This window comes from Narcine bancroftii, chromosome 9 (assembly GCF_036971445.1).
Source record: "Narcine bancroftii isolate sNarBan1 chromosome 9, sNarBan1.hap1, whole genome shotgun sequence".
In the NCBI taxonomy this organism is placed as follows: domain Eukaryota; kingdom Metazoa; phylum Chordata; class Chondrichthyes; order Torpediniformes; family Narcinidae; genus Narcine; species Narcine bancroftii.
In genome coordinates this window covers 96508614-96535653 of record NC_091477.1, presented here as the reverse complement: position 1 = coordinate 96535653, position 27040 = coordinate 96508614, and the positions used below count along the sequence as shown (strand labels likewise).

Genomic DNA, 27040 nt, shown 5'->3' with positions numbered 1-27040 from the left:
TCACTCTTCCAAAGTGCATTTGCTCACATGTGTCTGCATTATATTCCATCTGCCATAAGTCCATCTAACTTTCCAGCTGATCTACGTCCTATTGTATCTATAAATAACCTTCTTCACTGATCATGATGTAAAAAGTTCAAGCATACATTGCAGCACATTTGTCGCGGGGTTGGTTGGTTGGGGGGGGTGGGGGGATTTCTGACTGTTTTAACCTTTGCAGCTTAGACCTTGGCCATCAGGTAATACACGATGGTTGGGTCCACAGATGGAAAAATGGCTGCTCCAAGTTGTCCACTGAAATGATCCTACCCTATCTATCCCCACTCCCGAACTAGTGGCCACTTACGCTCAGTGACTCAACATTGCAAATTTACATTAAAACTACGATGTGTAATTGCAACTGCAGCTATGAGGTCCATTTTTATCAGATACATCATATTCAAAATCTTTAAGAAATCACGCCAGGGCAAATGGGAATGGTGACTTTAAAAGGAAAATGAACAGTGGAGGGTTCTAATGAGAATAATGAGGTTGTAAAAGGGTGTATGAAACATCTTGTAAATCAGAGGAGAATGAGGGAAGAGGGTGAAATCGATGCTTCAAGAGAAGGGCTAGTACATAGTTATGTTAATGATCTTGGAATAGGGGCTCCAAATGGGCATTGTATGTGGCTGTTGACTTCAACAGAAAATGTCCGGGCCATGGTTGAACAGTTAATAAAATGTTAAAGCTATGAAGTATGAGTGCAAATGTTACAGTTTTGTTGAGCATGTGGGGGTGTATTGAAACAGGCCAATTTCAAGTTGCACACCATCCAGCTACAGCAATCAATTGGGCAAATGTAATATTGGAATTTTTTACTAAGGTGATGGAATATAACAGTTGGAAATTCTGGCTGCAACAGTACAAGGTTTTGATGAGACTGCATATGAAGAACTGCATGAATTTTGTCTCCATTTAAGGAAGGAAAGACTTGTATTTTAGTAGTTTGTATCTGGGATGAAAACCTTGAAATGAGGAAAGGTTGAGCAAGTTGGGCTGATATTCATTGGAGTTTTGCAGAATGAGAGCTAATCTTGCTGAAGCATTCTGATTCTGAAGGGGTTTAAAGAATAGATGCTGAGAGGATGATCACCTTCATGGTAAAATATTGAACCCAGATGTTACTGTCTCAGAAAAAATGAATCACCTATTTATGACTGAAATAAGGAGGGGTAATGATGCCAGAAAGCTTTGAGGTTGAATTATTGAATATATTCAAGCCACCAATAAACAGATTTTGGTCTGAAGGGGAATCCAGTAATGATTATCAAAAAAGAATGTGAAGCTGAGGTCAAGATTGGGTTAAAACATGATTTTGGTGGAACAGACTGAAGACTGAAGACTCCTTTCTTTTCTTTTCCAATCTTTTTATTATTATTATAATTTATAAACACATACACTTCAAAGAGATATGAAAAATACATAGTAAATAATGAATTAATACAGAGATATTAAACAATAATATTGCAGAATAAAAATATATCATAAAAATTTTTTTTAGATCAGTTTAGAGTATGAACTATCTCTATAAAAAAAATGATATAATTAATAAAAATATATAAAAAAAGAGAGAAAAAAAAACCCTAAAAAGGAAGAAAAAACAAATCTGAATTAAAAACTTAAAAAAAAAACCTACCGATATAGCTAAACCACGCCGATCACTCCGATCTCATCTAACAGCCCAATTACCATACATAATCATAAAAAGAAAACAGAGCCAGATCAACTCACCACAAATGAAAATATTGAATAAATGGTCGCCAGGTTAACTCAAACTTAGAAGGGGATTCATAGACAGAGTTTCTAATTTTCTCTAAATTTAAACATAGTATAGTTTGGGTAAACCATTGGAAAACAGTGGGAGGATTAACCTCTTTCCAATTCAATAGTATAGATCTTCTAGCCATTAGTGTAAGAAAAGCAATCATACGATCTGCAGGAAGAGATAAATAAGTCAAATCTATCATAGGTAATCCAAAAATTGCAGTAATGGGATGTGGTTGTAAATCAATATTCAAAACGGTAGATATAATGGAAAAAATTTCCTTCCAATAATTCTGTAAAGAGGGATAGGACCAAAACATATGTGTAAGGGAAGCTATTTCCAATTGACATTTATCACATATAGGATCGATATGAAAATAAAAGCGATGGAGTTTATCTTTAGACATATGAGCTCTATGAACAACTTTAAACTGTATCAGTGAATGTTTTGCACATATAGAAGAGGAGTTTACCAGTCGCAGAATTTTATTCCAATTTTCATTGGAAATATAAAGGTTGAGTTCTCTTTCCCAATCATTTTTAAACTTTCCAAAAGTCCCAGTATTTATTTTTGTAATTATATTATATAATTTAGATATCACACCTTTTGGAGGGAATTTTGAATATAGTATATCCTCTAAAACAGTCGTAGTCTCCCGATTGGGAAAAGAGGGTAAAGTCGAAACTAAGAAACTCCTAATCTGCAAATATCGAAAGAAATGAGATCTAGGTAAATCATATTTCATGGATAATTGTTCAAATGACATGAAAGAGTTATCCAAGAATAAATCCGAAAAGCATGTTATACCTTTAAATTTCCAGAGTAAATAAGCTTGATCAATTAGAGAGGGATGAAAAAAGAAATTTAGTACAATAGGGGTTTCCAAGATAAAGACTGAAGACTCCTGTCCTCCTGCTGCTCCTGCTTTTATTTATATTCTGAAAGAACAATCTAACTGAATTACCGTGTGCAAGCATGAACTTTCAAAATGTCACCCCAAAACCACAGAGGTTGTCTTATACACCAAATATAAAATCCGAACCTTAACGGCGAAATCTCAGTGCTCCCCTGCGCCAAGCTTAAAATCCAAATCTTAACAGAAAAATCTCAACGTTCCCCTGGGCCAAGCTTAAAATCCAAACCTTAACAGTGAAGTCTTAGAGCTCCCCTGGGCCAAGCTTAAAATCCAAACCTTAAAACCTCTCAACACTCCCACATGCCAAGCTTAAAATGCAAACCTTAACTGTGAAGTCTCAGTGCTTTCCTCCGATTCAATCTTAAAATCTGAACCTTAACAGCGTAGTCTCATCGCTTCCCCTACGCTAATCTTAAAATCTGAATCTTGACCGCCAAGTCTCAGTGCTCCCTTACGCCAAGTATGAAATCCGAACTTTGACATCAACATCTCAGCGCTCCCCTACACCAAGTATAAAATCCGAAACATGACAGCGACATCTCAGCAGTCCATCTACTCCGTCCGAGTGCCATCGGTTCTGTACAGGCCTTAAATGGCCTATTAAAGGAGACAACAGTGGTTTATTTTAAATTATAATTTTAACCTTTACTGGGTAATTTGCTGTTAAAATATTGTGAATTAGTACGTAACCAGAAAGTCCTAGTGCATTTCTTATTTCTTGAATTTTCTTCTGGCAGAGGCTGATGTTCCAGTCTTGTTACAAAGAACCTCTTGCAGGGTAACCTAATATACAAGTCCCATCCCTTCATGTGCTACTGCATGTTGGAAATTAATTTCTGAGAGAGCTTAATGAGATTGCTCAAAAAAATGACTAAAGCATCAATTCATGAAATTTGAGCTGTACATTGTTAATTTGATGGATTGATTTTTCTTGACATGAGGAAAAGACAACATTTTAAAATATTGTGGATTATATATCTTACACAGGCTTGAAAAACTATGCAAAAAAATTGGACTAAATTCTTGACATAAATGTTGGAATTAAAATTTGCTAAATGACCAAATCTTTCTTTTCAGTTATAATTCTCCTTCTTGCCTTCTGCTCTCTTCTTGGCCAGTACTTTAGTGATGAGGATTATGTGTTTCACCTGCAGCTTTGTGGTTCTGGAATATACAAACACTAGTTTGGATGTTCTTGAGAAAACTGATGTGTGAATTCTTTGGATTGTTCAGTGCTCCTGCTATTTTTGCTTGGATGCTACAGACACCTGTTAGATAGAATCCGATATTTACATTTGTGAGAAGACTGGGGGTGTACTTGATATTTTTCCTTTCTTCTGTAATTCCTGCAGTTGGGGGGGGGGGTCTTGCTTTGGAGTGCTACTTACTGGTCTGGTGGATAACATGGCTTTCTTATTGGAACTGATTAAGTGTGATCAGAGCCTTACTATTGGACTAAGAGGACTAACAAGGCTAAGAGACGCTAACAGCATTACACTTATTCTTCCCGTAGATTTGAGTGTCTAGAAGTATTCCTCCACTGGTTTGATCATTAGGATTAAAGGCAAAGTTAACAAGCATGAGGAATCTTGGGTTTTGAGGGATATTGGGGATCTGGTTAAGAAGAATAGAGAGGTGTATAGGCAACAAGGAGCAATGCAGATAAGTGCAAGACATACAGTACATGCTAAGTGGTAGGGTGCTGGAGGAGTGTGGTGGAATAGAGGGATCTGGGAATACAAATACATACTTTCATGAAAGTGGCATCACAGTTAGTTAGGGTTATACAAGCCTCTTTCAGGTGGCCAGAATACCCGACTGTAAAGCTGCCTATTCTACCCCAATGCGACTGTCAGGTGGCCACCTGAAAGTGGAGAACCCGGCCAGGAGGAATACTTACCTAACCCTCCTCCTGTAGGTATATTCTCTGGCTCTGAGAATTCCCCGTTGCACCTGAAAGCAGCAGTGGGACTATGGCCGCAGTCCACAGGAGCCGGCGTTCGCTTGGACGTGGCTCTCCTTCCGCCTGCATGTTCAGGTAACAGAAAGGCGTCTTCTCTGCAGCCACCTGAACGTCCCAGCTGCACTCCCCTAGCCGCATCTGCCAGCACATTATCTGCGTCCGAGCACCTGAAAGCGGCTGAAGAGAGCTCTTGGCACATTGGCATTCATAAATCAAAGTATTGAGTATAGGAGTTGGGCTATTTTGTTAAAGTTGTATAAGACATTGGTGAGGTCAGTTTTGATGTATTGTGTGCAGTTTTAGTCACCTAACTACAGGAAAGATATCAATAGAATGAAAGAATGAAGAGAAGACATATTCTGATGTTGCCATGACTTCAGGAACTGAGTTACAGGGAAAGGTTAAACAGGTTAGGACTTTATTCCTTTGAGCGTAGAAGAATGAAGGGAGATTTGATAGACATATACACATTTATAAGGGATATAGATAGAGTAAATCCAAGTAAGTTTTTCCACTGAGGGTTAGGTGAGGCAAGAACTAGAGGACATGGGTTTAAAGTGAAAGGGGAGAAGTTGAGGGGGAACTTCACACAGTGGTGGGATTGTGGAATGAGCTGTCAGAAGAAGTTGAGAATGAGGGCTTTAATTTAAACATTAAAGAAAAATTTGGATGTGGATGAGGGGGGTTTGGAGGGATATGAACTGGGTACAGATCAGTGGGACCAAGCAGAATAATAGTTTGGCACAGGGTGGAAGGGCTGAAGCGTCTGTTTCTGTACAGTAATATTCTATGGTTCTAAGGGCCGACCTGTCTTTTAAAAAAAATTCAAACCTATGAAACATAAAAGAGGCTGAGATTACTTTGTTTTGGTAGAATATCTGCTTTGGGCTGGGATTGAGTCTTGGTTATTGAAGGCAACGTTGATGCACTGATGATGGTGGTGAATTATCACTTTGTTGAAAAATGGATGTTGCGATATGGAAAGTGAGCCACTTTGTTCAGGATCTTGAGTTTCTTCTGGTGGGAAGATGGGACAAGTTGTGCAGTATGGGTAGGTAAGAATACTGGCTTGTTATGTCATTAGTGCATCAAACAAATGGTTACAAAATTTCTGAGCAGCCACGATTGAGAAGTGATCTCCCCTCATCTCTCTTGGTTGATGGAGTTAAAGACTTTTGAAATTCGTGATTACTGTGAAGATTGTTGCACTTCCTGACATCTTCCAAAATTCTAGTTTCTCGAATGTTTGGAAGTTGACATCTTTTTGAGAATGAAGGGAAAGAAAAAGAGGAAAAAACAACAACAGGCTGCACAGTGGCAGAAATATTAATGCTGGGTAATTAAAGGTCCAATGATCCAGGTTCAGTCCTGGCTTCTGCGTGGAGTTTGCATGATGTTACTGACACTCCTTGAGTTTCCTGTTGCATACCAAGGATGTGCTGACTGGTTGGTTAATAGGCCAGCTGTTCTTCAGATTTTTTTTCTGCTACAAAGGTCTTTCCATGGCTGTTGGATAATAGGGGAATCAGAGTGAAATTGATGGCCATGAAAATGGGCTGCAGAGAAATGAGAGGTATACAAATGATGTCAGTGCTCTGAGAGTCAATATCAGCTCTTGAGTCGAGTGGTTTCCTGTGTCGTGAGAAAATGTAACAGATTGGCAGTAATGAAAATATTGTAACTGGGGACTGGAATCTAATAGGATTTTGCAGGTAGAATTTTATGAAAAGAAAATAACGTGTTTCAAATTTGTCAGGGTTTTGAACTTGTAATAGAAAAAGAGGGGACCAGTTGTTCTAGACATTTTTAAATTTGGAAACGTGAGATTGCAGGTAAAATACCACTATTGGTTGAGGATTGAGTAACGGACAGAAAATAGGTCATAGTCAAGTTTGGATATTATCACGGAGCAACTAGTGATCTTCATGTGTAACTTGATGAACGAATAATGTGCATTTTATCTATGTTTGCTGATGTCATTTACGATGGCAGAAAAACGAGCTCTTTAACCAAGTTGTCTACCATTTGACTGTGTTTGGGTCATACCCCTCTGAATTTTTTAAAATTCATGTTTTCTTAACTGTACCTCTTTTATTGTACCTCTTTCTACCACTTCCTCTGGCATCTCATTCCATATACCTACAACCCTTTGAAGTAAAACATGAAACTCTGCAGACACTATGGTTGATTGAAGTAAAACATGAAAGTCTGCAGACACCTCTGTGTGTGAGGGAAAATGTTGTCCCTGCTTTCCTTAAATCTATGCCAGTTTAGTTTTAGATTCTTGGGGAAATGACTGGCCATTGATCTTATTCATGATTTTTATTTTGCCTCTATTAAGGCCATCTTCAGGGAGAAAAGTCCTTGCCTATTTGGCTCTTGTAACTCAACCCTGCCATCCTGTTTGCATCCTTTTGAATCTTTTCTGCACCCTTTCCAGCTTCATGGATTCTTTCCTATAGCTGGGTATCTAGAACTGTGGATAAAGTGTGGTTCAATAAACATTTGTACTGTTGTGACATGACATTCCGACTCCTATATTTATGGCTGATGAATAGAGGCAAATGTGCCAAATGTCGCCTTTACCACCCTGTCCACTAGTGTCACCACTTTTCATGGAACTATGCTCGTGTACCTCTGTCTTTCTGTTTTGCAACATTCTCCATGGCCCTACCATTTGCTGTGTAAATGCTGCCCATGTTTAATTTACCAAAATGTACCACTTTGCACATCTGAGTTAAATTCCATCTGCTGTTACTTGGCCCACTTTTCTTGTTTATCTACATCTTGGTGTCATTTCAGATCACCACTGTAAGGCCAATATTATCAATACAAGGCAGCATGTGAATGTAAGATGAATAGGATGCAGTGAGAGATTGCCAAGATTAAATCAACTATAGTAGAAGGATGTGGTAGTTGGATCTGTTGTGGAAAACTTTGCCACAAAAATAGAAAATTAGTTTTCTTAGTGAAGAATTGGAAAATGTTTATGTGAAAGGACTTGCTTGTCCTTGTTCAAGAATTACAGTATAAGTTACTGTACAGCAAACTGTTCATGTGGCAAAGTGTATATTGGCCTAGACAATAAGAGGATTTGAATGCAAGAATAAAGATGTCTAACTACAGTTCTTTAGTGTACTGTTGAGAGCACATGTGGAATGTTATGTTTCTTATTGAGGAAAGAGATTCTCATGATAGAGGGAGTGCAATGAAGATTTACCCAATTGATTTATGGGATGTAGAAAGTTTGTCCTGTGGAGAGTTGAAGCCTACTCGCACTGTGCTCTATTGAGTTTCAATGATAAAACTCATTAGAACATGAGATTTTTATTGGGCTTGTTGCAGGTAAGAAGCTTTATTGGCTGTGGTATCTACCCATGGAGGCTGTTGAGGTCATTTGATGAGATTATTCAAACAGGGCTGGATTAAGGCCAACTGATGCTCTCATTACAGGCCAACAATGGTTCCCCCTTGACCCTTCCATTGTCTGACAAGATATTAAGACTCAATAAGTGATGAATGTGAAATAATAGGTTAAACATTCAGATTTTTTCCAGGCCAGACTCCACAACTATATTAAATATAACCTGTATATATTTATTATTTTTTCATTTATTGTGGGGGGAGGGAGCTTTTTGTGGGGCCCTAGTTCAGCTGCACCATGGTAAATCTGGCACTGGGAAACAAAAACTCTGTGATGCCCCCTTCCCTTGGTGCCCTAAGCACGTGCTTATTTTGCTTAATGGTTAATCCAGGCCTGTATTCAAGGCAGGAATGAACATTTAGGAACATGGTGCTGACAAAAAAGATCACTCACTGAATAGGAGATTAGGTATGAGGACTGAATGGTTATTCTCCTGTGTTTGTTCCTTAAATGCTTATGATGTTTATAAAGGCCACTTGCAATGTTTGTGCACAGCCTGTACTTATTGTCCTGTGCTTGATGGGTATTACACATTTGAAAGATGAAACACCAGAACTTGCAAAGACTGACAAGTTATCTGAACTTGCTGACTGCCCATTCAATCTTCTGACAGGAGCCAGCTCCAAGCCCATAGGCTGAAAAGGGCCAATTTCTGAAAGGCCTTGAGAACCCTTTAGGCTCCACCCATAGGTTTATCAGCAGTCAGAACTAAATTTCATGTCTACCAGATTGTGATCACAGTGTAAAAACAGTAGTTGTACATATGAACAATGTGCATATTAGCTAACAGACGATTTACCAGTTATGGGAAATATGCTGCTGTCACTTCCATTAAAAAAAGTTAATGCAATGTAAATGCATGCAATGACCAGAAAGTAGGATGCTGTCAATGCTCAAAACATAAACAGTGCTTATTAATTGTTGTGTGTACAGTAAAATCCCCAAAATCTGGATGTCAGACCATCCGAGAATCGTTCTTGAAAAGTCTCAGCTTTTGTGTGTGTGCATGTGCAAACTCCACAGATGCACAGTGGAAACAAGCAACCATGGGGATGTCATGGAAATGTAAGAAAGACTATTTTTTTGTACTTTATATTTTATATGAAAAAATGTTTTGTTAATAAACTATCAAAATCTACCTGTTTATTCTCAATTTAAAAAAAATATAAACATACAACAAAGTAACCTGCCGTTTCGTCCCATGAGTCCGTGCTACCCAATGAAGCTACACCTCTGGTACGTTTCGAACGGAGGAATCCGGAGCCTGTGGGGAAAACCCATGCAGACATGGGGAGAATGTACAGACAGTGCAGGATTCGAACCCTGGTTCTGATCGCTGGCTCTGTAAAGGTGTTGTGCTAACTGCTGCACTAACCGTGCTTCCCTGAATGGGAAACGTATTTAAGAGAAAAGTCAAAAGATACTTTACTGTGCAGTTATGGCTCTCTTTCTGGAAATCTTAAAAAGGCCATGGGTTTACATTTTTATCACCTTAGTATAAACGCACGGTTGATACAACAATGCAATGCTGAGAAATAGAGAGTCCAACATTAAGACAGATGAAAGAAAATCTGATACTGTTAGCCAGCAGTGCCTGGCAGTGGTATAGAAGAACCCATTTCATGACCGCAAATGTTCTTCCTGTGGCTATGAACTAGTCTGTTAAATGAAGGTTGTAAAATACTCATTGGGTTGCTGATGAGGCTCTTTTTTGGGCTCCATGTTGACTTTCCATTGTTTCGCTATTGGCTTTGCCCAGCTTCCACTGACTAGTTCTTGCTTGGTTGTCAGTAGAATTGCTCAATTTGTTGAAACTATACACCATCCTGCTGACAAAATTGAAGGTTAGTCTTCTCTATCCATTGTTGGCAATTAGTCTGAGCATTCAGCATGGTTTGTTTTAATGTAGGCTAGCTCTTAAGGATTCCATTGACACAAATTGACTCCCAGGGATATTTCTAAGATTGAAAAATTGAAACTAGTAAGACTGCTTCTGATGGGAGTACATTACAATTTACATAATAGCTCCATCCTCAACATTCATTGGAGCGCTTTCATCCCTAACGTCGAAGTACTCGAGATGGCAGAGGTCGACAGCATCGAGTCCACGCTGCTGAAGATCCAGCTGCGCTGGGTGGGTCACGTCTCCAGAATGGAGGACCATCGCCTGCCCAAGATCGTGTTATATGGCGAGCTCTCCACTGGCCACCGTGACAGAGGTGCACCAAAGAAAAGGTACAAGGACTGCCTAAAGAAATCTCTTGGTGCCTGCCCCAATGACCACCACCAGTGGGCTGATCTCGCCTCAAACCGTGCATCTTGGCGCCTCACAGTTCGGCGGGCAGCAACCTCCTTTGAAGAAGACCGCAGAGCCCACCTCACTGACAAAAGACAAAGGAGGTAAAACCCAACACCCAACCCTAACCAACCAATTTTCCCCTGCAACCGCTGCAACCGTGTCTGCCTGTCCCGCATCGTACTTGTCAGTCACAAACGAGCCTGCAGCTGACGTGGACATTTACCCCTCCATAAATCTTCATCCGCGAAGCCAAGCCAAAGAAGAAAGGAAAATATCAGGAGAATATCTTTAGTATTCAGTGATATTAGCTTGTTCCATTAGCCTAATGTTTATGAGTAGCCTCAGTAGTTTGTATTTTAGATGAGGATCAACTTTGATAATTATAACACTGGCGTCAACTTGGAAAATTGCCAAGCGAAGTTATGATCACTCTGGGCAATTACTGCCCAATCGGCCTCTTGGTTATCAGCAGAGTGATGAAAGGAGGCATCAACAGTTTTACAAAGGAGCAATTATTCACCATGAATCTGCTTAATGATGCCCAGCTTTTGCTTGTTCTTGGCCAGAAGCACTCATCTCCAGACCTTATCAGAGCCTTGGTTCAAATGCAGACCAAATAGCTGAATTGCAGGCATGAAACAAGAGAGGCCAAATAGCTGAATTGCAGGCATGAAACAAGAGAGGTCGCATTTGATTGCAGTCTTGATAAAGGTAAAATCAAAAGGAATAAAACAGAAAACGTTCCTGTGTTCGGATTTGTGCTGTCACAGATGAGAGTGCTTGTGGTTACTGTCAGTAAAACATTCCCTAAAGCCTCCCTTCAGGGTGGTATAATTGGCCCAACTTTGACATGACAGGGCAAATTTCAGTGATGATATTTCCCCGGGTTACAACTTGGGGTCACAATCTCAAAATATGGAGCTGCCCATTCTATACAGAACTGAGAAGTAACTTCTCCACCAGAAGGTAATAGAATTAGAAAGGAAATAGAAGGTGACATCAGAATTCATTGTCATGAACATGTCACAAAATTTGTTTTGCGCCAGCATCATGATGCAAGCATTTATATAAGTCACCGTACAAAATAAATAAAAATAGTGCAAGAAAAGTCAAAGTAAGGCAGTATATGTGGTTCATTGTTCATTTAGGAATCTGATGGCAGAGGGAAAGAAGCTGTCCTTGTGCCGGAGTCTTCAGGCTCCCATGGTTGCAGAGTGAAGAGGGCATGGCCTGGGTGGTGGGGGTCCTTGAGGATGGAGGCTGCTTTCTTAAGAAACTGCCTCTTGTTGATGTCCTCGATGGAGAGAAGACTAGGTATCTGTGATGTCTCAGGCCGTTAATAACCATACAACACGACAGCACAGAAACCGGGCCCTTCGATCTGTGCCATGCCATTTTTTTTGCCTAGCCCCACTGACCTGCACCATAGGCCTCCATTCCTCTCCTATCCATGTACCTTTTCAAATTCTTCTTAAATATTAAAATTGAGCCTGCATTAACCACCTCAGCTAGTAACTCATTCCACTCTCCCACCACTCTCTGTGTGGTTTCCCCTCCCGTTCCCTCTAAACATTTCCCCTTTCACTCTTAACTTATGTCCTCCGGTTTATATCTCACCTACCCTCAGTGGAAAAAACCTATCTGCATTCACTCTGTCTATCCCCCCCTTCATAATTTTAAATACCTCTATCAAATCCCCTTCATTCTTCTATGCTCCAGGGAATAAAATCTTAACTTTTTTAACCTTTCCCTGTAACTCAGTTCCTGAAGTATGGGCAACATCAGAGTACATCTTCTCTGCGCTCTTTTAAGCTGTTGATACATTCCCTGTAGTTAGGTGACCAAAACTGCACACAATACTCCAAATTTAGCCTCACCAATGTTTTGTCCAACTTTACCACAACATTCCCAACTCTTTTGCTCAATACTTTGATTTTTGAAAGCCAATATGCAAAAAGCTCTCTACAGCCCTATCCACCCATGATACCACTTTCAGAGAATTGTGCATTTGATTTCCTAGAACCCTCTGTTGTACTCCCCAATGTACTTCCTTTCTTGGTTTGTCCTTCCAAAATGCAACACATCACATTTGTCTGTATTTAGTTCCATGTGCCATTTTTCAGCCCATTTTTTTTATCTGGTCCAGATCCCTCTGCAAGCTTTGAAAACCACCTTTGCTGTCCACAACATCTTCAGTCGTAGTATCACCTGCAAACTTGCTGATCCAATTTACCACATTATCGTCCAGATCATTGATATAGCTGACAAACAACAATGGTCCCAGCACCGATCTGTTAGACACACCATTAGTCACAGGCATCTCGTCTGAGAAGCAATGATCCACCACTACTCTTTGGCTTCTCCTGTCCAGCCATAGTTGATTCCAGTTCACTATTTCACCATGAATACTCAGTGTCTGAAACTTCCTGACTAACTTCTCACGTGGGACCTTGTCAAAGGCCTTTCTAAAGTCCATGTAGATAACACCTTCATCAAATTTCCAGGCAAACAACTCAAAAAACTCTTGAGATTAATTAGACACGACCTACCATGCACAAAGCCATGTTGACTATCCCTGATCAGTTGCTGGCTATCTAAATAATTGTTTATCCGATCTCTTGCAACATCTTCAAATAATTTACCTACTACTGACGTCAGGCTCACTGGCTTATAATTTGGAGCCTTTTTTTTAAACAAACAGAACAACGTGAGCTACCCTCCAATCCTCCGGTACCACCCCTGTGGGTAAGGACATTTGAAATATTTCTGCAATTTCTACAGTAGCCTCCTTCAAGGTCCAAGGGATTATCTTGTCAGGCCCTGGGGATTTTTCTACCCTTATTTGCAAGCACCTCCTCCTCACTGCTTGTTTTCCTTACTTCCCATGACTCTGCCTGTTTCCTGAGTGAATACTGATTAAAAAAAAACATTTAAGATCTCCCCCATCTCTTTTGGCACCATACAAAGCTGAGCACTCTTGATTTTGTCCCTTGCTATCCCTTTGCTCATAATATATCTGTAAAAATCCTTAGGATTTTCCTTTATTTTGTCTGTCAAAGCATCCTTGTGTCTTTTTTTGCCTTCCTGATTTTTATCCTGTGGTTTTTCTTACATTTTTTATACTCCTCAAGTACCTCATTTGCTCCATGTTGCTATTCACCTCTTTCTTCTTCCGAATCATATCCCCAAAATCCCTCGAAAACCAAGGTTCCTATGCCTGCTAACCTTGCCTTTAATCCTGACAGGGACATACAAACTTTGTACTCTCAAAATTTCACCTTTGAAGCACCTCCACTTTCCTCACATCCTTGCCTGAAAACAACATCCCAATCCATGCATGCCTTTTTCCAGTTTAGAATCTGAACCCGAGGCCCAAACTTATCCTTCTCCATAATTAACTTGAAACTAATGGCATTTTTCTTTTTTTTTACCCCCCTCCTCTTCCCCCCCTTCTCCCTTACTTCCCTTTTCTTCCCTCCTTTAGTTCTTACTTATACATTATTTTTACATCTTTTTATGTAGTTTGTTGTCGCTCTTCGTTCTTGTTACATCTCTTCATCTCTCTTTCTGTCCTGCAGGCGTTCTGCAAATTCTCGTGCTTTCTCCAGATCCGAGAACAGTCTGTTTTGCTGCCCCGGGATAACTATTTTGAGCACCACTGGATATCTTAACATAAATTTATAGCCTTTTTTCCATAGGATCGATTTTTGCTATGTTAAACTCTTTCCTCTTCTTTAGGAGTTCAAAACTTGCATCTGGGTAGAAAATTTTTTTTTAACCTTTGTACTCCAGTGGTTTTTTGTCTTCTCTAATCTTATTCATTACCTTCTCCAATATATTTTCTCTTGTCGTGTATCTCGGAAATTTTACTAAAACGGAACTTGGTTTTTGTTGTGACTGTGGTTTCGGGGCTAGTGTTCTGTGTGCCCTTTCTATTTCCATCCCTTCCTGCATTTCTGGCATTCCCAGGACTTTTGGGATCCATTCTTTTATAAATTCTTTCATATCTTTGCCTTCTTCATCTTCCTTTAGGCCCACTATCTTTATATTGTTTCGCCTACTATAGTTTTCCATTATATCCATCTTCTGAGCTAACAACTCATGTGTTTCTTTAACTTTTTTGTCACTTTCTTCCAATTTTATTTTTAAGTCATTCAGTTCCATTTCTACAGCCATTACACGTTCTTCCACATTTTCTAATCCTTTCCCTACATCTGTCATGACCAGCTCTATTCTACTCACTTTTTCTTCTGTACTTTTCATTTTTCTTTTCATTTCACTGAATTCTAGTGTCAACCATTCTTTTAATGCTTTCATTTGTTCTTGAATTTTTTTTAAATCAATGTACTGTCCATTTATTTTACCTTCTATTCCTCTCTGCAGAGCTTGGTGTTCTGTGTGTGCTCTTGGGTTTGTGTCTTCTACTTCTCTTCCTTGTATCTGTGTCTCTTCTGACTTTCTTGTTGAGCTGCTTGCCTCAGTTTGTTGGGTATTTCTTTTCATGGCTTCTTGATGTTGGTCCTCTTCTTCTGGGCTAATTATCTGTTGGGCCTCCTGCTGCTGTTTTTCTTTCTCATCCCACCCTTTCCTGTTGCTTTCCTTTTATTCTAGCTGGGAGCCCTGCTGTCGGGCATCTCTCAGCTGTTCGTCTGTGTAGGTTCACTCCACAGCTGGTCCCCCCTCCTATTGGTGTTCTCCTTTTCCTTGTTGCGCACCTCTGTTTGGCTCAGTGAGCCACTTTTGCAATCCCGCAGTCAGGAGGTGGTGACCCTGCGGGGTCTCCACTAACCTCGGGGAGCGGGCTCCTCTGTGCACAGCGAGACCCTGCTTCTTTGTGCAGGTAAGGCCTTCTCCTTTCTCTTCCGGAGTCTTTCTTTCCTTTTTTTTCCCCCCGTTTTTGGTTTTTCTTTCCTAGGTGCCGTTTTTTTTCTTTTCTCCACACCTTAATCTTTTATTTGTTGTGTTTTGTGTATCTGGGGCTATGCGTTTCCTTCACTTTTTTCTTCTTTTCTGGAGAGGACTGGTATTCTTCTACCGGCCCCTACTCCATCACGTGACTCATCCCCCATAGATCAGTGGTGTCCTCGTGCATCTTTAAATGTAAAATTAAACTGAAAATGAAATTCCTTGCAGGTATTTTTGTACATTTTCTTGAAAAAGGATGGATGGATGAAAATGGTGTAAAACTATGGATTGACAATGTGTGGAACAGGTGGCCAGGCAGTTTGCTAGTCTGGGATGTGTTTTGTATCCACTTAACTGAGAACACTACATAATAATTACATGGTGGTTATCACAGGTGGTTTGACATCTATATGGCAACCTCTTGATGCCTGTTTGAACAAACCATTCAAAGACCGTGTGCGTGAGGAATGGAATACATGGATGTTGAGTGGAGAAAAATTGTTTACTAAGAGCAGGGAAGTGCGTGCTGCATTGCTTGATGTGGTGTGTAACTTCGTGCTGAAGGCATGGGACAAAGTTAAAGTCGAGACTGATAAAATTGTTTAAAAAGTGTGGTATCTTTTGTGCAATTAATGGCACGGAAGGTAATTGTGTTGTTTTCAATAAAATTTAATGAAAATCTGTTGCAGTTGAGTTTTTGGTTTTTCAAGGGTCGACACACACTAAATCGGTTTCTCAAGGGTTGATTTATATGCTGGATCAGCGCAGTTTGGATTTTGAGCTAAATTTAAGGTCTCAAAAGTATATCTGGCGTATAAGTTGACTTCCACTTTTTTGAGAGATTTATTTTGGGGTTTCACAACTTGTACGCCGAAATACACAGTACATGTTTATTGTTGCATGATAATACATTTTTAGTGTGACAATAAAGGAACCTTAAAAAGATAGGATCAGCGAGCCCATGCAAGGATGAAAGATCAAAGAAGCTAACTATTAATTCTGGTATAATTTTAACAACTGTTTTTGTGTTTTTAGGTGACAATATTTTGTCTTTGAAATTACTCAATTCTTTATTTCATTTAAAATGTCACGGGACATTCATAAGCACTCCAAAAGTGGCAGAGATTTACTTGTTGAAAAAGGAGGTTTATGGCTTTCCTACAGCTTAAAAGGCTTGATGTTTTAAGGTGTCATGCTGGTATTTTCACTCTTATAGCATGCACACACAGAGAACATGCGGAAAATTTAAAATTATGTAAAAAGTTCTTGTATTGCGCTCACATGCTTATATCATGTGCATGCAATATTAGTCTGTTTTGTTCAGAACCTTCATCATATGTCCTATAAAAGTCACAAAAAACAAAGTGATACATGGACAGATTACATTACCAGCCTGTGTAGCTATCACTGGTATTTAATCTAGCCTAATCGGCAATAATTCAAAAATTCATATAAAGGCCCTTGCACATTACCTTTGAGATCTGAATAGTTTTGACAATTTGTCAAATCTTACACCGTTGACTTCAAACTGAATAGTTTTGAGAGCAGAATAAACTGGCAACAGAATGGCAGCAAGAGAGTTCGAGGTTGGCAAATCATCCATTTGTGAATGGAGGAAAGAGAAAGATGAGCTTGAGAAGAAGAATCCACAAAAACACGCATGTCATAGCCCCAAAGCTAAATGGCCCTAGTTAGAGTCTGACTTGAAGGGGTGAGTTCTTAGACAAAGAGAACAAAATAAGGCTGTATCGACAGTCGCCATTCAGATGAAAGCGAGGCTATTGGCACGAGAAAGAGGCACCCTCGATTTCAAGGTGGGTTTCCCAAGGTTATCAAAGTTTATGAATCGAAATGAATTGTTAGTAAGAACTAGAGCAACTGTAGGTCAGTGACTTCCATATGTTTGGGAACAAAAAAACCCATTGATTTTTGCCGCTTTGTTGCCAATTAAAGTTACAAACATAGAACCACACCTGTGGACGTCATTAACATGGGTGAAGTCACAAGAACGGTGGCTATTTCTGGAACACAAACTGTGGAGATAACCACGACCAGGCATGAAAGTTCGTGCTTTACTGTAGTCCTTGGTTGGACTGCAAGTGGTGCTAACTTGAAGCCAATGATCATATTTAAAAGAGTAACATTGCCACTGTAACAAGAAAGTTTGGATGGACTCTAATGTTATGAAACTGGGTGGAAAGATATTACAGGACAAGACCAGGCTGGTTTTTCCTCCTCAAAGAAATCGTTACTCATATTTAATTCCATGGTAGTCCACAAAGAGAATTCAACACAATACAATAAATTTTGTTGGCACACACATTGCAGTAATTCTGGGTAGGCTGAAATGTAAACTGCAGCCACTCGATATCATCCATTCAAGATGTTCATCAGATCAGAATGGGAGGAATGGATATAGAACAGCACTCATGAGTTCACCCCCAACCGGACACTTGAAAAGAGAAAACTATACTGAGGTTTGCAAATGGGTTGCTAGAGCTTGGGATAAGATAACACCAGAAATTATATACTGTGGATTCAGATAAGATGGCATAGTATAGACTGATGATGGGGATTCCACCACTTATGGAGAAAGCAGTAACAGCAATGATGTGTCAGTATTGACAACAATAATGGAAGAATGGTTGCAGGCTATCCTAACGTATTTTAATGAAGACAGTGAACAAGAATCTGACTTTGAAGGATTCAGAAAGTTTACGGGTGATAATGAAGATTAATAAATGACAATATTTTACATTATTTCAGATGTTATATGGTTTTTGAGTTAAGCATGTTTTCCAGCATTTTGTTTGCTATTTCAGATGTTGTATGATTTTTGACTTGAGCATTTTTTTGATAATTCCATTCAAGCGATTAAAACATTTTTTTAATATAGAATCATTTGATGCTCAAATAACTTCAATTTTTATTCAATGTGTAAAAAACAAAGTTCTGGTATAATGTGCTTACAGAGATAATGTGTGGTGGGTAAAAAAGCACGTCACGCTCACATTATATGGGTAAAATACGTTATGTCACAGAGAGCTCGAAAATATAAGGACCTCGTTAGCTGGAATCTGAATGCTTCTGATTGACACATTTGCAGATATAAATGAGGTAAATGTGAATATTTAGGCAGAAAGTTGTGTGGCGGACCTACTTAGCTATGTTTAAGGTGTTAAACAAATAAATGTTGGGTTGTCAATTACCATGATTATTCTTTGATCTGGAAATAATACTTTTGATAATAAATCACTAGCTTGTAATCTTTTTTCCATTGGAGGAGTGATGATCTTGAGATTGTAGTGAAATATTGATTATGGTAATCGTATCTAAAATGTAATGAGCTTATATTGACTTTGGACTGGTAAGGGGATATTTATGGAAAGAATACAATAAATAATACAATTTTAGCTAATGTTGTGGGGATAAAGAAACAAATTGTGAATAGCATGTGCCAAGTGCAATTCCAAGAGACCAATAAAGCTTTGAAACTTTGTAGATTTGCCACATCAAGTCCCTCACTCATTCAGTATATATAAAACACTAGCATATATACCAGTATTGAATTTCAGCCAGATATGATAATTCAGAAAAAGACCAGCGAACTGCTGTTTGGTCTCTGTTCAGTCATCAGCAAAATGATGGATGGTGTCATTGACAGATGACTGGAAAACTCACAAGTCCCTCAACTTTCTCAGAAGCCTGAGGAAATTTGGCGTGTCATCGGCTTCATTTCTCAACTTAAGGTGCACCATTGAAATTGTTTTGGGGCACATCACTGTATGGTACAGAAAACGATTCATCCAAGACTGCAAGAAACTTCAGAGGGTTGTTTATACCTCTCAGGCTGTCACACACTTCTCCCTCCCCTCCAACAACTCCATCTATAATTCCCACTGGCTTGGAAAATCAGCCAACATCCTGGCCACAGTATCTTCAACCCCTCTCATCTGGAAGATTCACAATAATGAGATCATATACCACCTGATTAAAGAACAAATTTCTGAATGAACCTCAACGTAGTAAAGTTGCCTTTGCTCTGTCTACCCAGTCTGTTTGCAAAATAACCTCTATCACAACATCTTGGTACAAGAAACTAGCTTAGAGTTTACAGATAAAAATGTCAAGAATTTTTTTAATAGATGTGAATTATTTGATGTCAGGACAGTTCAAACACTATGGGTAAATTGTGGATTCTTTTGGTTGGGGATTGGTGGATTGTGAGGTGCTTATGACTTTCATTACTGGTTTTCTTGCAAACCTATTTTTCCTTCTTGTTATGAAGCTAGGCTGATGAGATATCAGAGTAGATTAGGTGAATAAGTGGAGGCAGTTGGAATAATCATAGTACTTGTTATGGTATATATAGTGGACTAAATTTTGTTGTCATTTGTTTGAACTTGTACGCCGAAATCTATTGGTGCTACTGCTTGTTGCTTCTCCTTTGTTTCTGCACTCTGTCAACTCAATGGGGCCCCATTCCCTCATTGCCTTGTGTTCCATTGCTCCCATTAAACTGTCACTCAGGTCATAATCCTTTCTCCCTTCAGGCAGAAGATACTGAAGCTTGGAGCCCAGCACCTCTTGGTTCAAAAACAGATTTTGTCCAATAGTTATCAGGCTCTTGAACTTTCCCATACTTCGCTAATCCTAACCATAAACAACTTCAGAACTACCAAAAGACCGGCCTGCTTTTCAGTTACCTCATTTTTTTCTTTGAACTCACTGTCAAAGAAATATTTATTTACCTATCCTTTGATATTTATTGTCTTTTTCTGTCTTGACGTATCATAATTTTACTATTTTACTTCGTATATCTGGCTGCAGCAGTAAAATAAATTAATTGTATCTGTAAATATATGTTACAAAGAACTTACTTCCTATAAATTCACCTGGTTTACTGGAAAACTTGTCCTCCTGTGTAAAATCTTAAAATAAAAGACAAAATAAAAATGTGTTGAAATAATATCTAATACTCTGGGGGGAAAAAAATCTATCTTGCACCACCAAAATCCTGAGCACGTCCAATTATTGAAATTTGCCCTATTGGGATCTTTAGACTTTAAAGAGTTATGTAATGAGAATTTGCAGGGCTTTTATTTTTTTCACATTATTTGTGTAAGATAATGCAGATGACACGAAGGTTGGATATGTTGTGGATAGTGTAAAAGGTTGTCTTAGGTTAAAACAGGATATAGACATGATGCAGAGTCGGGTGGAAAAGTGACAGATGGACTTCAATTAGTTTGTGTGGTGGTGCACTTTTGAGGGTCAAACTTGAAGGCAGAGTTAATGACTGGTACAGAGGGACCTTGGGGGCCAAATCCAAGATCTCTCAAGGTTGCAGTGAAGGAAGATAGGGTAGTTAAGAAGGCTTATGGTATTTTGGCCTTCATTGGTCAGCAGAAGGTATTACTTTAGTTTTAAATTTGATGTAGTTTGGGATTTCTTATTGCAATTATCTTGGTATTTTTCCCTCTGTTAAAGTGGCCTGTTTTTCTTGAGGTGAAAAGCCCTGAGTGAATTAGGAAGGAATTGAAGATTTTCCAAAATATTATAAGAGCATAATTTTTAAAGCGTCAGTCACCCATGTTGAAAATTTATTGATTTTTAGATTTTAAACTTTTTAGAAATTCTATTGGTTGTGATTGCTGTACATTGTATCTGTGTAATTCCATTTCTAGCTTGCATTGGTGGTGGTCTATTTGACATGAGTGGCTTTTTCTACATCTAGTGCAAATATTACACTATATATAATGAATCTTATTTTCCAAAGAAATTAGAAAGACTGAAGTCGTTTAACTGAGAGTTTATGTCCCTTATCACAGATTGGTGTTGCAGACTTGGAAAATAAAGGAAACAACTTGGTTTCAGTTTGTAGCTTGCCATGCAACATTTGCCTACATAAAAGGAAAAGTTGAAATTATTCCAAAGTACGGATTTGTTTTGAAAATGTGTGAGAAATTTCTTCACACAACTCCAAACTCAATTGTTGAAAATTGATGACAATTTTGCACACATTTCAGGGCATCTGAGCACCCATTCCAAGTTTTATCTTATTTTTTGATGGGTTTGTTATTCTCCACAGCACTTTCTTATGATGGAGGTCCAAATGCACGTCGTTGCACTGCAATGCACACAATTCTTTTGCAATGATGGTTTGAATCTCAATGGCTAAATACTAGTGTTCTTTTCTCCAAATGAACAAAAATGTCCTATTAACCTTGTTTCCCCAGAAACCATGCTATTTGGAAGGCCCAGCAAATTCTTTGTCCTTGCCAGGATTTAGGATTTCCTACCAGCTCAAATACAACCTTGTGTGCCTTTGATCACTTTGCCCATGGAAGTTAGGGTCGTAATCACCCTGGATCATTCCAGGCTGGTGGTGGTGGTGGGGTAATGATGATAATGGGTTATTGTCACAGACACAAACTGCAAGTACATAGAAACTGAAATTCTTGCTTCTTGCTGCAGCCAAACAGGCTTGTAGATACACCAATGACAATAGTATATATTAAATGACCCCAGTTGAAAAGGAGAAAAAAAATAAAGGATGGGGAACTATTCACAATTACATTTAGTGCAATAAAAAGTGGTGTTTGATCTGCCATGTCTTCTTCCTGCTGCAAAAGGGGGAGTCATTCACTCTGTGTATTTAAGAAGAAAAGATCTGTCCTTCCAGCCCACAGAAATGGGTAAAGTAGACAAATTTATTCACCATCAAAAGGACATTCTTAGACCTCACTTGTGTCCTTTCTGAGACCTCCCTGACAAACTCGAGCCAGGAGAACCTGGCTATCACCCAGGAGTTTTCTGTCCTCACCATTCCTTACTCTTTTTGAAAGAGCATCTAGTGCATTTTACTCTAGGTTCCTCACCTTGAGACCCTTTCTATCACCCATCGTACCATTGCCTCATTTATAGCCATCAGCAATGGTAGGGAAGAATGTTACACTTTTAGCATGTGTTTCATAGAGATGTTGCGATAGAATCCATTTTTCAGGTATGATCATTTGAATGCTTGGGAATATAGGCAGTCCTCAACTTAGAATCGTAATTGGAACTGAAGGATTGGTCATAACTCGGATTGGTCATAAGTCGGATTAGCATGACTTAACGAGGTGTTAAAGCAATTTTTCAAAAGATTTTTCAACATATGAACTTTTTATTGAAGAATTTCAGTATTTAAAAAAAATTGGTCATGTATGGGGTGGACACAACTCACATAGATTGTGAGTTAGGACTCCATGTACCACCGGTGGGATACAGTACATATTTTTGTCTTTTAGGAAGGATATACTAAGGAGACAAGTGAAATTTGATGGATTGATCTTGGATGTTCCATATTGAGGAATTGTGCATAATGTCTGATTTATTAAGAACATTGTTCAAGTGTTGATAGTTTTGTGTAGGTTCTCGGGCGAATGTAAAAAAAAATCAAAGTGTCATTATTATCCCAATCTGAGTTAGATATGATGAAGTGATAAACTTAACAGTAAATCTTTGGAATTATGAGGATAGTCTTTGTAAAGATGGTTTTCATTATCAGTGTGAACATACAAACCTGCACGGGGCAACAATATTCTCAAAGGTGGACCTCGTGCAAGGATATCACCAGATCGCGGTGCATCCTGATGACATCCCTAAGATGGCCATCATCACTCCATTTGGGTTTTCGAGTTCCTGAGGTTGCCATTCTGGCTAAAAAATGTGGCACAGTCATTCCAGTGACTGATGGACGCAGTGGGCTGAGACCTGGACGGCACTTTCGTCTACCTCGACGATATCCTCGTGGCAAATAGAACCGGACAGGGACACCTTCGGCACCTCTGAAATCTCTGTAGCTATCTGCAGGCATTCGGCCTCACCATCAACCTGGCCAAATGCCAGTTTGGCCTGAACACCATCGACTTCTTGGGTCACAGGATTACAAAAGACGGGGCCATACCACTGCCTGACAAGGTAGAGACCATCCGCAGCTTCCCGAAGCCCAGTACAACCAAAGATCTGAAGGAGTTTGCAGGTTTATCCCAGCTGCTTCACCTGGTGGCCAGAAGCAACCCCCTGGCCAAAACATCCACTAGGTCCTGTTCATCCTGATGTCCAGCAAGGAGAAGGATCTGACTTGGGACGACAAATCCGCATGCGCGTTTGTGGAAATCAAAGAAGCTCTGGCCAAAGCTGCACTCTTGACCAGACCAGATGCACCCACGCCCTCACAGTCAATGCCTCAGGAACAGTGAATGGTGGAGTCCTGGAGCAGCAGATAGAAGGAAGTTAGTACCCACTAGCTTTCTTCAGCAAACATCCGCGACCCCCTGAACTAAAGTACAGTGCTTTCGATAGAGAGCTGCTGGTGCTATACTTACCCATCTGCCACTTCCGGTACTTTCTTGAGGGAAGGGCTTTCACGGACCACAGACCACTGACTTTCGCCCTGGCTAAAATCTCCGATCCCTGGTTAGCCCGCCAACAGAGACGTTTGTCTTACATCTCTGAGTATACCACTGATGTCGAACACATCTCGGGCAAAGACATTGTGGTCACAGACACTTTGCCAAGACACAGCATTTAATCCCTGGTCAACGGTCTGGACATCACAGCACTTGCAGAGGCATAGCAGCAGGATGACGGGATCCCGCAGTACAGGACCGCTGTCACAGGTCTTTCGGCTTCAGGACATTCCAGTCGGCACAGGTACTACCACCCTCCTGTGCGAAGTGGCCACCGGACAGGTTCAACCTATTGTCCAAATGGCACAGACGCGACGAGTTTCTAACTCCATCCACGGGCTGGCACACCCATCCATCAGGACTACGGTTTGGCTGGTGGCCAGCAAATACATGTGGCATAGATTGCAGTAGCAGGTCCAGGGGTGGGCCAAGGCGAGTACGCAGTGCCAAACAGCCAAAGTGCAGCGACACACCAAGGTCCCCCCACAGCCTTTTGAGCCAACGGAATGCAGATTTGACCACATTCATGTGGAATAGTGGGACCCTTGCCAGTCTCTCAGGGTTTCCGCTACCTGTTCACAGTGGTCAACCGCTTCACCTGGTGGCCAGAAGCAATCCCCTGGCCAATACATCCACTAGGTCCTGTGCCAAAGCACTCCTCTCATCCTGGATTGCAAGATTCTGACTGCCACAGCACATCACTTCTGACCGAGGTGCAGTTTACCTCCAGTTTGTGGACCGACATTGCCAACCTGTGGGGCGCTCAGCTACACCATATGATGGCATACCACCTGCAAGCCAACGGCATGGTGGAGCATTTCCACAGGCACCTCAAGACTGCCCTCATGACCAGACTTAAGGACCCCAACTGGGTGGACGAGCTACCATGGGCACTACTGGACATCCGAATAGCGCCGAAAGAAGACCCCCCATGCATCCTCCGCTGATCTCGTCTACGGAGCCCCACTCATGGTTCTCGGGGATTTCGTTCCACAGGCCAGAGGATAGCAGGAAGAGACAACCATCTTCCTGGACAGGCTGCGCAACTAGGTTGGTAACCTGGATCTGATCCCACCCTCCAGACACGGACAAGCCAAGTCCAACATCCCCAAAGAACTCAAGGACTGTGAGTACATGTTTGTACCATTCACCACTGCAGAAGCCATACAAAGGTCCCTTTCAAGTAATCTGAAACAACGGAGCCACCTTCGAGCTGGACATTGGTGGTAAACCAAAGGTCTTCACTACAGATAGACTCAAACCTGCCCACACAGACCCAGCAGAACTCATGGAGACACCAACACCTTGACGCAGAGGCAGACCACAAAAGACTTTGGGGACTACAGCTACGGACACTATAGACTATAACGCTGGTTCGGGGGGGTGGGGACCATACACGGTGGCCCTCAATTGTGGAGATTGGGCTGGCACATCGCGCGGCAGTAGATGCGAGAGAGATCGCTAAAGCGACTCCCAGGACAACGAACCGGCGGGGGTAGAAGCTGGGATAGCATCAGAGCAACAGCCCTAAAATGGCATTGTTCAAAGCTGCCCAGCTAACTCAGCAGAAACAGGCTGGGAAGAAGGGCATTCATATGCATGGACATTCCAGCCCGTTATTGTTATTCATATGGATGACTGAGTCAATCAGTAAAAAACGGCGGGAACTTGAACAGTATAAAGCAGCCTTTCCAGCCTTAATAAATGAATGAGCTTAACCTGCCACTGTGTGTGTGTGTGTGTGTGTGTGTGTGTGTGTGTGTGTGTGTGTGTGTGTGTGTGTGTGTGTGTGTGTGTGTGTGTGTGTGTGTGTGTTTTTCTTTGTAGCAGTCGGCTACAGGCTTTAGATTTGCAATTATGTTGTGTGTTCTATTAGATGACTTTGTATGTTGGATTACATGTTCAGCTCTCAAATATTTTAAAAAGAAAAGGTGCATGTTTTTATTTCTTCTGCTCTGTGTGTTTATACATGAAATTTATGTATTGGGAATATTTAAAGGCAGTCTTTTTTTTTTACTTTTGATTTTCATCCTAAATTTCCTTCCATTATCAGCATGTCATCTGCAGTCTGGGAGCTGGGTGAACTGGAAGTAGATTAAATTCATGTTTTTTCCACTTTTTAGAGATGATCAGAAGATGAAGATTCTGTTGCACTGGTTCAGACATCTATTCATCAAACTTTATAATTTTTATTCTGAATCATATTTATAAAAATGATTTTACTTCATACAGGTGCTGGATGATTTTGGAGTACTGACGTCGCTGACCCTTGGCAGGACCTGGAATTTTTCACAATTGGGGATTGAAGCGGGTATGTTGATAATTTGCACGATTTCCTCATAATAGCTTCATTCAATGTCATGTGATGATTTAGTTGATGTGTAAATATATATAGTCTTAGAAGTTGTTTGGTTTTGTACCAAGAACAATTTAATGGGGTTGTCCACATGGAATTGTCCAGATCAAATCAGAAAAAGGTCAGTGTACCTTTGCTACTCTCAACTTTTTATGTTCCTTAAGTAATTGGATTGATTTTTTTTTAAAATTTAACCAATATAATCCCTTTTCAATGTTTTGCAGTTTATTCTGACTTTAAGGTAAAAAATAATAGAATTGAGCATCAGGCTTTTTATTTCAAATGTATTAATTTAATTCTCCACCCTTAATTACAGTAAAAATCCTCATTATTCGGTACCTATGGGGATCGCAGATGCCGGAAATGCAAATTTTTCAGTTGACTGACACTCACTCTCACATTGCTTAACTAATACACTTGCATTAAGAATACACCGTTTCCAAAGACAAAAGGCAGTGCAAAATGTAGTTTGGGAAAAAAAAACTTAGTATTGTAGCCTTTAATTATGTAAAGTTCACTTTAATCATTAATTCCAGTAATTTACAAAATTTAAATTTGAACTCTGGTCACTGGCGCTGTAGCAGTGTTGCACTAGCCACTGTGCCACCCCACATCCCCCCCCCCCCCCCTCAAATTTACAGATAAAGCTTTGCTTATATACCTAATACAAATAGAGATATAGACTCTTATACTAGGCATGGATAGGTAGACACTTTGGAAGAGTTACGCCAGCTATGAGTGGCATCTTCATCCTGGTGTCCCCGTCAGACTCTTGGTGCAACCCTACTCACCTCCATGCCAGTGTCCCAACCAGACCTTTAGTGCAACCTGACTCAACTCTATATAATTGTTCTGGTCAAATCCTCAGCGCAGCTTCCTTAAAATTCGGACCCTAGTTTCACAACCGGGGTGCT

The 27040-nt window shown here is 40.1% G+C and overlaps 1 protein-coding gene across 5 annotated transcripts in view; it reads left to right on the top strand.

The window, feature by feature from the left end:
* tbl1xr1a (TBL1X/Y related 1a) overlaps positions 1-27040 on the top strand; it is a 145456-nt gene that overhangs the window by 25450 nt on the left and 92966 nt on the right. For 4 of the 5 annotated variants that reach the window (XM_069896951.1, XM_069896950.1, XM_069896952.1 and 1 more), the window contains exon 2: positions 26003-26081. The exons of the other annotated variant lie outside the window; for it this stretch is intronic. The gene's annotated coding sequence lies outside the window, so the exon portion shown is untranslated. The remainder of the gene's footprint in view (positions 1-26002; positions 26082-27040) is intronic. 5 annotated transcript variants of the gene reach the window in all.